Here is a 13,298-nt window from a genome sequence, read left to right as displayed (position 1 = left end):
ATTCCTTAATGTCATCTGATATCCAGTCTATATTCAAATTTTCTTGTTTCTCAAAGATGAATCCTTACAGTTGGTTTATTCAAATCAGGAATCAATTGTGTTTCACATATTGTATTCGTATTTTATGTCTCTTAAGTCCCTTTCATGCTGTAATAGTCTCCTCCCCCAGCCTTTTTATTTGCCATTGATTTGTTAGAAACTAGATCATTTGTCCTTTAGTATGTCCGACATTTTGGAATTTGGTTGATTGCTTCCTTCTTGACTTGTTTAGTGGTTAGAATATAAATGTTCAATTACATTTAGGTTCTTTTTAAGGCAAAAATAATTCATAGTCAGTAATTCATTGTTACTGCATCTTATTATGAGACGATACTGTCTAACTGTTGGTAATGCTAAGACTGATCATTGGGTTTGTTTTGCCTTTTTATGCATATATTTAGGTTTTATCACAGTAGTTCATGCACATGATTTAAATATAAAATTGCAGAAAGGCTTATATGGCTCTACCCTCCCTGACTTCTGCTCTACCCTCCACTATTCCCAGTTCCAAATTTCCATTTTTAATCCTTCTTGTCACTACATCTGGCCCTCCAAATAATATGCTTTTACTTTTCTTTCTTGATTTATCAACTTTAGACATAATCTATTCTAGCAGGAGTTCAATAGACAAGGCCTTAAACTCATTCATACCACCTCTCCATCTTATGCCTCCTCTCTTCCTAATATAGTTATTATTTTCAGTTCATCTGTTTTTTTACATTTGTTACTATAAAAAATTCAGTTTCACTCAGGTTTTTTTTTTTGCTCTATCAATTTTAGATAGAATTTAGAATTACAAGCTCTCTGCATTTAAAGATGAAGCTACTAGCTTACCTCTTCTTTCCTCTATCTCTCCTTTACTCAAGGTTCCTTCCTCTTGAACCTTCCTCTTCTGATGGGGAGAAATGACATTTTTCTTGAAATCAGTTAAAATTTGCTTTAGAAAGAAAGTTCTGTGTTCCCAGTCAGTTGTAAAATATCACTATTAAGGCTGTGGAACAGGGTAAAGATGGCTGAGGGAGAGCTGTCCCGGGCATCGTCATGGACAGAAGTGTCCCTCAAAGGAATGGCCAACATCAAGTCTTGGCCTCATTCTCAGCCTAAAGTTCTTTCTTAAGCGATGAAAGAATCTTGTGTTGCACTTAGACTTGGCAGAAGAGTAGGAAACTTGGTCACAGTTACATTTATTTATTTATTTATTCATTAATTCATTCAAACATTGCTGTGGATTCAGCAGCAGTCCATTCAGGAATTTGCTGCTACTTAGCTATTCTGGGGGCTTGCTTAAAGTTTAATGGAAAAAAATAATAATAACTGATAAAAAAGAAGAATGGAAAGAAATGTCCATTTCACCTTACAGAAGTAGAAAATATCTTCCTAACTGTACCAAAATTCATGATGCCATGAAACTTAAATGTATTTCACTCCTTAAATGTATGAAAAATCTATAACAATATATAGAATGTAACACATGATAGTTAAAATCTTTAGCAATTAAAATTATCCTCTCCCATAAGTAAAAGGTAAATAACAACAAGAAAATAAATGAGTACAGAAGATGAGATTAGAAGATACATGATAGAAGAAATGCAACAGTCCTAAAAATCTAAAATTCAGATATTTGTAGATACATGAAAAAATGATTTTTTTTTAGATTGGAATGGGATTTATTGGTACATATATGAATATTTTTAAATGTAATTTCTTATATTTTAAAGGAGACCAAATTACTCAGTTTTCTCTTTGGGCCATTTTATTAGGAATTCAACTTGACAAAGACTTGAAGACATTTGCTTTAACTCCCTTGCTTTCCTGGCTCCTGTCCTTTACAACCTCAGAGTCTTAAAGCTTCAAGGTATAGTTTTCAGAAACTATTAAATACTTTTATCTTCTAATATTTAACAATTCCCTCTTCTTTCAGTAACAGGTCATCCCCAAACTCAGCAAGCATAAAATAACAACAGTGGGACAGCTAATCTCTGCTTCGTGGTGTCAGGGCCTCAGCTAGAAAGACTGGAAGGATGGGGTTTGAAATCATTAGAAAACATCTTCATTCACATCTGGCAGTTGATGGTGTAGCATGGCTGGGACCTCAACTGGGCTGGGGGCTGGCATTTACGTGTGGGCTTTCCATATGGTGTTTTATGTGGGGCCAGTTTGGGCTTCCACACAGGGATGGCAGCTGGATTCTAAGAGCAAGTATTTTAAGAGGACCAGGTAGAAGCTATATCACATTTTATGACCTAACCTCAGAGGTCATATAGTGTCTCTTCTGCTGTAATTGCAAGGGGAGGAACTACTGACCCTACCTCATTTTTTTGTGTTGTTGTTTTTATTAATTAAAAAAAATTTAATTAATTTTTATTGGAGTATAGTTGCTTTACAACATTGTGTTAGCTTCTACTGCACAGAAAAAGGAATCAGCCATACATATACATTTATCCCCTCATTTTTGGATTTCCCTCCCATTTAGGACACCACAGTGCATTAAGTAGAGTTCTGTGTGCTATACAGTATGTTTCCCTCAGTTTTCTATTTTATACATAGTATCAATAGTGAATATGTGTCAATCCCAATCTCCCAATTCTTCCCACCCCACCCTTTTCCCCCTTGGTATCCGTACATTTGTTCTCTATGTCTGTGTCTCTATTTCTGCTTTGCAAGTAAGGTCATCTATACCATTTTTCTAGATTCTACACATATGTGTTAATATATGATATTTGTTTTTCTCTTTCTGACTTCACTCTATATGCCACTCTCTAGGGCCATCCACACCTCTACAAATGACCCACTTTTGTTCCTTTTTATGGCTGAGTAATATTCCATTGTATGTATGTACCACATCTTCTTTATCCATTCCTCTGTTGATGGACATTTAGGTTGCTTCCATGTCCTAGTGCTTTTATGAACATTGGGGTACATGTGTCTTTTTGAATTATGGTTTTCTCTGTGTGTATGCCCAGTAAAAATGATGTTTTTAAATCATCACAAAATTGAATTATAGGAAAGATTAAAATCTGCCTAGAAATATGAGAAAATGCCATTCTTTTTTAATGCTAATTAGATCAGCAAATAATCATTACAATAAAAATGCACCTAAATATGACCTAGCAACCTTACCTTGGGAAAGCTGGCAAGTAGAAATAATTTATTGGTATACCTGTATTTTTATATAAGAATATATATTTTGCTTCCCTATGTGTTGGATAAAAGAAACCTCAAATAATAACAATATTAACAAGAAGAATGTCCATTAAAAAGGAAAAGATAATCAAGAAGAGGAAAGTACATTTCTGAATGCTGCTGTTCCACACAGAATATTCTCATTTAGAGCTTCCCCTCCTCAGTGAATTACTACACATTTCCTGAACTAATAGTGTTGGAGGAGATCAAGAGGATATGACTGCCAGTTCACTGGTGAGCTGGACCCAGACAATACGAGGCTCCTCACCCCTTTCCTTGGAATGTAACTTCTGCCTTGCTTTCCCACAGTGGGAGCCATTTTCAGGGACGTAGCCTTGAGATAGCAATGTGATGTTGAGACCATCTGACTGAATACATGACTGAATCCCATTAAGGGCTCTATATAAACTTTTTAGATTCTTGAGGGCTGGCGTGGAGATGAACTCACCTTGTGGCTGCCCAAGAGAAGCCTCCTAAGTAAGTTCCCTTGCTTATTAAACCCGCCACCTACCAATCTTGTGTGCTCTGCCTCTTTCCTTGGTCTCTCCTTGCCCTTGGTGTTTTGGGGGCTGGTTTCAGATTTCAGTAGGAAAAATCCCAAGTTTGCACACCAAAAAATGGTAACAATTAAACTGTGTTCTCATTTGTCTTGTAAGTTTACATTAATATTTTCTCTGGAAGCTCAGGAAAAAAAAAAGATAATTAAGCACATTCCACAGCAGAAACTGAAGAGTGACTATTCCTTAGATGATATTAAATATGTTGGTGCAGGCAACTGAAAATGCTATTTTGGCTTGGAATGTGAGAATGTTAGGAGTGTGTTGAATTTTGTTAGTCATCACAACCTGGCTGTGCTTGGGAAAAGATACCCATTTCAGTTAGAACTGGCCTGATTGTATCTGGCTAAGAAATATACATATATATATTATAAAGAATATATTCCTTAGGAATGTACCTATATAAACATATATATACATATGTTATATATATGTTTATATATATATATATATATACCCTGTAGCCAAACATGTGTATATATGTGTATTCCTTATATTCATTTATATATATATATATATATATATATATATATATATATATATATATATATATATATATATATATATATATATATATATATATATGGTCCATGGCCAAATGCAATCAGGCTGTATGTATATATTTTTTTCTGGCTAGTGTGTAAGAGTGACCATTGCATTGTCAGCATTCTAATTGCCTTTTATTTTTCCCTTCCTTTATCTCAATGTTCTTTAATGTTTACCATGGTAGATATTTTATTATTTTACACATATCTTAAAAAAAATTAAGTTCTGACTTCCTCTAACTCCCACTTCCCAACTTACCCTTCTCAACTTTCCTATACAGAGTAACCATGAAAGATTCAAGAATACTGAGATAAAGTCTGGTGGGAAAAGCAAGGCCTGATGTGGTTACGATATTGAGAGTGAATCAGCACCGCAGTGTTTGAATTCTAATGAGGAAAGTCTCGGCTATTGCTCATCTATTTGCCAATATACAGAATGGAATTTTTTAAAAAATGTTCCTTTCTCTATTATGGTCGATTGCATTTATCAAATCACCAGTTTGTGGGTAGACTGTGATTACAATAGCTGTTCTTTCGATTTTTAGCATTTATCACAATTTTCAAGAATATACTTATATATCTTTTCACAGGTGTAAAACTCTCTTGCTGAACAGTGAAGTCCATGAAGGCAGGGTCTAAGTCTGTTTTGTTCATCCATGAATCTATAACACGTGGCATATAAGGGTGTTTTGTAAATATTGACTATTGAATGAATAACAAATGAGAGGGAATACTACTAGTAATTGTAGGTGAAGATTAGTGTCTGTCACCAGCTTCTGATTAAATTCTCAACTTATTCTTCCTGCTTTGATTTCAGAGAAACAGACTGGTAGTTATCAGAGATCAATGCCCTGCTAAACCTTCTGTCACTTCATTCTGATAGCTTACTAGTAGGAAGAACTAGTAGTGGGTTCTTGTAGCTTAAAGGGAAGTAAGGAAAGGGAAGTAAAAGAAATCTGGGGCAGGTAATTGGAATTGCTTTAAACAAAAAACTATTATATACAAAAGATTATGTTAAAAATAGGAAGTTTTTCTGTTTTTAATATGTCTAGAAAATAGTAAAGCAACTATATGATTTGAAAAAATTGTAAAAGTATGGTGTTGATTATACCAAAGACGTGAAGTTTAATAGTAATAATTATTTCAATGTTTCTCAAGACATGATTGCAAGATATGAATGTACCATAGGGCTTGAGAATCACTATTGAGCACACATTTACTTAAAAGTTAAATTTGTCATTTAAAAAATGGAAGTAATGACCTTCAGCATAGTATGATTTTTGCTGGTTTGAAGATACCATAAAGCCTCATTAATTCAGATTCTATTTAATTTGGAATTTGTGATCATTTGCCAAGGCTGACATTTCCATTTGTGTTATCTTGAGGAGAGTTTTAACTGACTAGATGAATAGCTTAAAGAAGATGGTGGTGTTTAACCTTTATGAAAGAGACAACATAATTTTAGAAGACTCTAGAACATTGTTTATATGCAAATGCATGCTATTATTTATGAATTGGTTTGTGTCTCTTTATTAAAGCAAGCCTAGAATAATTTGTTTTTACAAATACAGCTTTAGTTACTCTAGCATACATATAATAATTCCAACTAATTATTAAAGACAGTAAACTGGAGATGCTTATTATTCATTTACCTATTAAACAAGTATTTATTGGGTGTAATCATGTGTAAGGCCATTTGAAGGGTACAGAGACAGACATAATCCCTCCTCTTGTGGAGTTTATGGTCTAGTGCAATGTTTTTAAAACTTGTTTGATTGAATAGCTCTCTTAGAAAAATATTTGAGAAGGAACAATTAACATATGTATATTTATTTATAAATTGCATGCATGTACTATTTCACTAATATACTAAGTACATAAAATAACTCAAGAATAAATTTTGATGGGATGAGATTAAAAGAAACATAAATAACAGTTTTAATAATAGAACCTCAGGTGCATCGCTTGTGTCACCTGCTACCCATGTGGGAAATTCTGCCTAGTAGGTGAGATAGACATCAAATCAATAGAAAGAAAAATGTTTACATACTTATAAATATAATGAATTATGTGAAGAAAAATATAATGTTATGGGAAGAGAAAAAAAGGGAGATCTAAATTACACAGCGAGATCGGAAAGACTATTCTGAGGAAGTGGCATTTGAGCAGAGGTCTGAATTAATCAGGTCAAGTACGGTGGGCAGAGCATTCCAGGATGAGAGTAACACAAGCTCAGATTTCTTGTATTAGGAAAGAGTTTAGTACATTTGAGGAGCTGAAAGAAGCCAGTTCAGCTGGAGTGCAAGGACTGAGAGGGTCTATGGCAAATAAATGAGGTTAAAGATACTGGAGGACCTATAATAAGAAATTCAGATATTTGTCTCAGTTAACAGACAAAATTTTGAAGGGTTTTAGGCAGGGGATTTTCATAATCTTATTTACGTTTTATAAATAGATGTTGGGGTGATTTCTCCTTGAGAAACTGAGTGGTTGGTGCCACATTTATTGAGATGGCAAAGAGTGGGGGAGGAATGTCCTCCGGGAGTATAGTTCTACTTTGCACATGAGATGTTATACTCATTAGACTAATGCTGGCTGTCATAACAACTAAACCCCAAATTTCACTGGCTTAGAAACATAGAAGGTTGGGTTCCTGGTGGCTTTTGTCTGACCACTGGTTCAAGAATTCAGGCTTTTCTTTTCCACTTAGAGGAGAACCTTTAACATTTCTTTTAGGGTAGGTTTAGTATTGATGAACTCTTTTAGATCTTGCTTGTCTGAGAAGTTCTTTATCTCTTCAATTTTAAATAATAATCTTGCTGGGTGGTGTACCCTAAGTTCTTTCCCTTTAAGCACTTTAAATTTATTAAAGTGCTTCAAGTTTCTGACTTGCAAAGTTTCTGCAGAAAAAATCAGCTGATAGCCTTATGGAGGGTTCCCTTGTATGTGACTCTTTATTTTTCTCTTGCTGCCTTTAGAATTCTCTATCTTTAACTTTGCTACTTTAATTATGATATGTCTTGGTATGGGTCTGTTTGGGTTCCTCTTGCTTGGGACCCTCTGTGCTTCTTATATTTAGATATCTGTTTCTTTCTTCTGATTCAGAAAGTTTTCAGACATAACTTTCATCAGGTACATTTTCTACCCCTTTCTCTTTGTCTTCTCCTTCTGGGACCCCTATAATTCAATTGTTGGTATGCTTGATGTTGTCCCAGAGGTTCCTTAAACTGTTATTATTTTTTTAATTTGTTTTTCTTTTTGCTGTTCTGGTTCGGTGATTTCCAGCATTCTATCTTCCAGATCACTTATGCATTCTTCTGTATCACCTAGTCTGCGGTAAATTCCTTCTAGTGTGTTTTTCATTTCACTCATTTTATTCTTCAGCTCTGACTGGTTCTTCTGTATATTTTCTAGTTCCTTGTTACAATTCTCAATGTGTTCATCTTTTCTTTCCCCTAATTCGTTTAGCACTCTTATTACTAATACTTTGAACTCTTATCTGGCAAGTTATTTATTTCTGTTTCATTAGGTTTTTTTCAGGAATTTTCTCTTGTTCTTTCAGTTGAAACAAATTCCTCTGTCTTCTTATTTTGCTTAACTTTCTCTGTCTTTATGAAATCAGTTACCTACTTCAGTCTTGAAGGGATGTCCTTATATGGGAGTGTCCGTATACACTCTGTGTATGCCCAGTGGCTTTGGTGGCAGAGCTCGATCTGATGTGAGCATGAGTCACATCTTTCCCCAGGGTATGCTGTCAGCTATCACCTTGGTAGGAGGTGGGGCTGGACATGGGGGAGCTAGAACCAGACCAATTTGTGACCCAGGGCTTCTCCTCTGCTCAGTGGCCAACACTACCCTATTGGGGGTGGAGTCGGGTCCCAAGTTGCTGGAACAGAAACCCTGAGGTTCGGGTCCAACTTGGCTCTCTTCCCTCTAAGTGTGTGCTCTTCCACCTCCCAGCTCCAGAACCCTCACCCCAGAGGGGAGCAGTGCTGGAGAAAGAAGGCCTGCAGTGGGGCTTGGTGTTAGTTTGGGAGTAAGCTGTGCTGGTTCTGTCTGCAGTCAGAGTCCAGGTCTGCTTCTGATGGACTGCCTCTACCATCGCCAGTAAGGACTGCCCTACTTCCACCCCCATTCAGATGCTATTTCTGGGCTGGACTGGCTCCCATCCCTCTCAGTTGAGCATTCCCTTCACCCATGGCAGCCCTAGTGTAGAGCTGCGTTGAAGGGCAAGGTGGGGCAGAGTGAGCACGTGACTCAGGCTGGGGTGTGCACCAGAGCAGTAATGGGAAACTGTCCGAAGTCCCATGCAGTTTCAGTCTGTTCTCTACACCTTGTTTCAGGAGTAAGCAAGCATCTGTGTGCTCTTCAGGAGTGGAACCTAGGTTACTTCCAGCCCTCTTGCTCGTCTCACTTGTTTTCTAACCAGCCTAGGGAGACTTGTCTTCCCTGTGTTGGACCCCAAGGCTGGGGTGCTCAATATGTGGCTCTAACCGCTCATTCCCCAGGGAGGATCTCCACCTGTGTATTCTCCCCTTTCCTCTAAGTCCCCTCCCAGGGGCACAGGTCCTGACCTAATCTCTCCTCTTCCCTACCTACCCAATTCCGTGTGGATCTTTCTACAGTCTTGGTTGTACAAGAGTCTTTCTACCAGTCTCTTGTTAGTTTTCAGTGAGAACTGCTCCACAAGTAGATGTATTTTTCATGTGTTCATGGAGAGAGGTAAGCTCTGTGCCCTCCTACTCCATCATCTTGGTCAGAATCCTAGTTTATATGTTTTTGAATTCATATTTCTTATTACAATTTGTCAAAGTGAACATACTTTTCTATATACTATAAAATATAGTTTTTAACTATTATATTAAACATCTTTTAAAGGTTTATGTTTTAAAAAGTACCCTGGGGGGAGACCTTCAAGATGGCAGAGGAGTAAGATGTGGATATAACCGTCCTCCCCACAAATACATCAGAAATACATCTACATGTGGAACAACTCCTACAGAACACCTACTGAATGCCTGCAGAAGACCTCAGACTTCCCAAAAGCCATGTGGCTGACAGGGTCCTGGTGCTTTGGCCGGGTGTCAGACCTGTGCCTCTGAGGTGGGAGAGCCAAGTTCAGGACACTGCACCAGAGACCTCTCAGCTCCACATAATATCAAACAGCAAAAGCTCTCCCAGAGATCTCCATCTCAACGCTAAGACCCAGCTCCACTCAACCACCAGCAAACTACAGTGCTGTACACCCTATGCCAAACAACTAGCAAGACAGGAACACAACCCCAACCATTAGCAGAGAGGCTGCCTGAAATCATACTAAGTTCACAGACTCCTCAAAACACGCCACTGGATGTGGTCCTGCCCACCAGAAAGACAAGATCCAGCCTCATCCACCAGAAAACAGGCACCAGTCCCCTCCACCAGGAAGCCTACACAACACACTGAACCAACCTTAGCCACTGGAGGCAGACACCAAAAACAACGGGAACTACGAACCTGTAGCCAGTGAAAAGGAGACCCCAAACACAGTAAGTTAAACAAAATGAGAACACAGAGAAACACACAGCAGATGAGAGAGCAAGGTAAAAACCCACCAGACCAAACAAATGAAGAGGAAATAGGCAGTCTACCTGAAAAAGAATTCAGACTAATGATAGTAAAGATGATCCAAAATCTTGGAAATAGAGTGGAGAAAATACAAGAAACATTTAACAAGGACTAGAAGAAGTAAAGAGCAAACAAACAATGATGAACAACACAATAAATGATATTAAAAATTCTCTAGGAGGCATCAATAGCCAGAATAACTGAGGTAGAAGAACGGGTAAGTGACCCGGGAGATAAAATAGTGGAAGTAGCTCCCACAGAGCAGAATAAAGAAACAAGAATGAAAAGAATTGAGGACAGTCTCAGAGACTTCTGGGACAACATTAAGGACACCAACATTCGAATTATAGGGGTCCCAAAAGAAGAAGAGAAAAAGAAAGGGTCTGAGAAAATATATGAAGAGATTATAGTTGAAAACTTGCCTAATATGGGAAAGGAAATAGTCAATCAAGTCCAGGAAGTGCAGAGAGTCCCATAAAGGATAAATCCAAGGACAAACACGCCAAGACACATATTAATCAAACTATCAAAAATTAAATAGAAAGAAAAAATATTAAAAGCAGCAAGGGAAAAACAACAAATAACATACAAGGGAATCCCCATATGGTTAACAGCTGATCTTTCAGCAGAAACTCTGCAAGCCAGAAGAGAGTGGCAGGACATATTTAAAGCGATGAAAGGGAAAAACCTACAACCAAGATTACTCTACCCAGCAAGTATCTCATTCAGATTCGACAGAGAAATTAAAACCTTTACAGATAGGCAAAGCCAAGAGAATTCAGCACCACCAAACCAGCTTTACAGCAAATGCTGAAGGAACTTCTCTAGGCAGGAACACAAGAGAAGGAAAAGACCTACAATAACAAACCGAAAACAATTAAGGAAATGGTAATAGGAACATACATATCGATAATTACCTTCAATGTAAATGGATTAAATGCTCCAACCAAAAGACATAGCAAAGATCAATAAAACTAAAAGTTGGTTCTCTGAGAAGGTAAACAAAATTGATAAACCATTAGCCAGACTCATAAGAAAAAAAGGGAGAAGACGGAAATCAATAGAATTAGAAACGAAAAAAGGAGAAGTAAGAACTGACACTGCAGAAATACAGAGGATCGTGAGAGATTACTACAGGCAACTATATGCCAATAAAATGGACAACCTGGAACAAATAGACACATTCTTAGAAAAGAAAAACCTTCTGAGACTGAACCAGGAAGAAATAGAAAATATGAACAGACCAATCACAAGCACTGAAATTGAGACTGTGATTAAAAATCTTCCAACAGACAAAAGCCCAGGACCAGATGGCTTCACAGGCGAATTCTATCAGACATTTAGAGAAGGGCTAACCCTGATCCTTCTCAAACTCTTACAAAGTATAGCAGAGGGAGAAACACTTCCAAACTAATTCTATGAGGCCACCATCACCCTGATACCAAAACCAGACAAAGATGTCACAAAGAAAGAAAACTACAGGCCAATATCACTGATGAACATAGATGAAAAAATCCTCAACAAAATACTAGCAAACAGAATCCAACAGCACATTAAAAGGATCACACAGCATGATCAAGTGGGGTTTACCCCAGGAATGCACGGATTTTTCAATACGCAAATTAATCAATGTGATAAACCATATTAACAAATTGAAGGAGAAAAACCTATGATAATCTCAATAGATGCAGGAAAAGCTTTCGACAAAATTCAACACCCATTTATGATAAAAACCCTTCAGAAAGTAGGCATACAGGGAACTTACCTCAATATAATATAGGCTATATATGACAAACCCATACCCAAAATCGTTCTCAAAGGTGAAAAACTGAAACCATTTCCTCTAAGATCAGGAACAAGACAAGGTTGCCCACTCTCACCACTGTTATTCAAAATAATTTTGCAAGTTTTAGCCACAGCAATCATAGAAGAAAAAGAAATAAAAGGAATCTGAATCAGAATAGAAGTAAAGCTGTCACTGTTTGCAGACGACATGATACTATACATAGAGAATCCTAAAGATGCTACCAGAAAACTACTAGAGCTAATCAATGAATTTGGTAAAGTAGCAGGGTACAAAATTAATGCACAGAGATTTCTTGCATTCCTGTACACTAATGATGAAAAAACTGAATGGGAAATTAAGGAAACATTCCCATTTACCATTGCAACAAAAAGAATAAAATACCTAGGAATAAACCTACGTAAGGAGACAAAGGACCTGTATGCAGAAAACTATAAGACACTGATGAAAGAAATGAAAGATGATACAAACAGATGGAGAGAGATACCATGTTCTTGGATTGGAAGAATCAACATTGTGAAAATGACTATACTACCCAAAGCAATCTACAGATTCAATGCAATCCCTATCAAACTACTGATGGCATTTTTCACAGAACTAGAACAAAATATTTCACAATTTGTAGGGAAACACAAAAGACCCCAAATAGCCAAAGCAATCCTGAGGAAGAAAAATGGAGCTGGAGGAATCAGGCTCCCTGACTTCAGACTATACTACAAAGCTACAGTTATCAAGACACTATGGTCCTGGCACAAAAACAGAAATATAGATCAATGAACAGGAGAGAAAGCCCAGAGATAAACCCACACATATACGGTCACCTTATCTTTGATAAAGGAGGCAAGAATATACAATGGAGAAAAGACAGCCTCTTCAATAAATGGTGCTTGGAAAACTGGACAGTTACATGTAAAAGAATGAAAGTAGAACATTCCTTAACACCATACACAAAAATAAACTCCAAGTGGATTAAAGACCTAAATGTAAGGCCAGACACTATCAAACTCTTAGAGGAAAACATAGGCAGAACACTCTATGACATAAATCACAGCAAGGTCCTTTTTGACCCACTTCCTAGAGAAATGGAATAAAAACAAATATAAACAAATGGGACCTAATGAAACTTAAAATCTTTTGCACAGCAAAGGAAACCATAAACAAGATGAAAAGACAACCCTCAGAATGGGAGAAATACTTGCAAATGAAGCAACTGACAAAGGACTAATCTCCAAAATTTACAAGCAGCTCATGCAGCTCCGTATCAAAAAAACAAACAACCCAATCCAAAAATGGTCAGAAGACCTAAATAGACATTTCTCTAAAGAAGATATACAGATTGCCAACAAACACATGAAAGGATGCTCAACATCACTAATCATTAGAGAAATGAAAATCAAAACTACAGTGAGGTATCACCTCACACCAGTCAATGGCCATCATCAAAAAATCTACAAAAAGTAAATGCCGGAGAGGATGTGGAGAAAAGGGAACCCTCTTGCACTGTTGGTGGGAATGTAAATTGATACAGCCACTATGGAGAACAGTATGGTGGTTCTTTCAAAA

The sequence above is a fragment of the Pseudorca crassidens genome, chromosome 13, assembly GCF_039906515.1.
Source record: "Pseudorca crassidens isolate mPseCra1 chromosome 13, mPseCra1.hap1, whole genome shotgun sequence".
NCBI lineage: Eukaryota > Metazoa > Chordata > Mammalia > Artiodactyla > Delphinidae > Pseudorca > Pseudorca crassidens.
Note: the sequence above shows the minus strand (reverse complement) of the source record.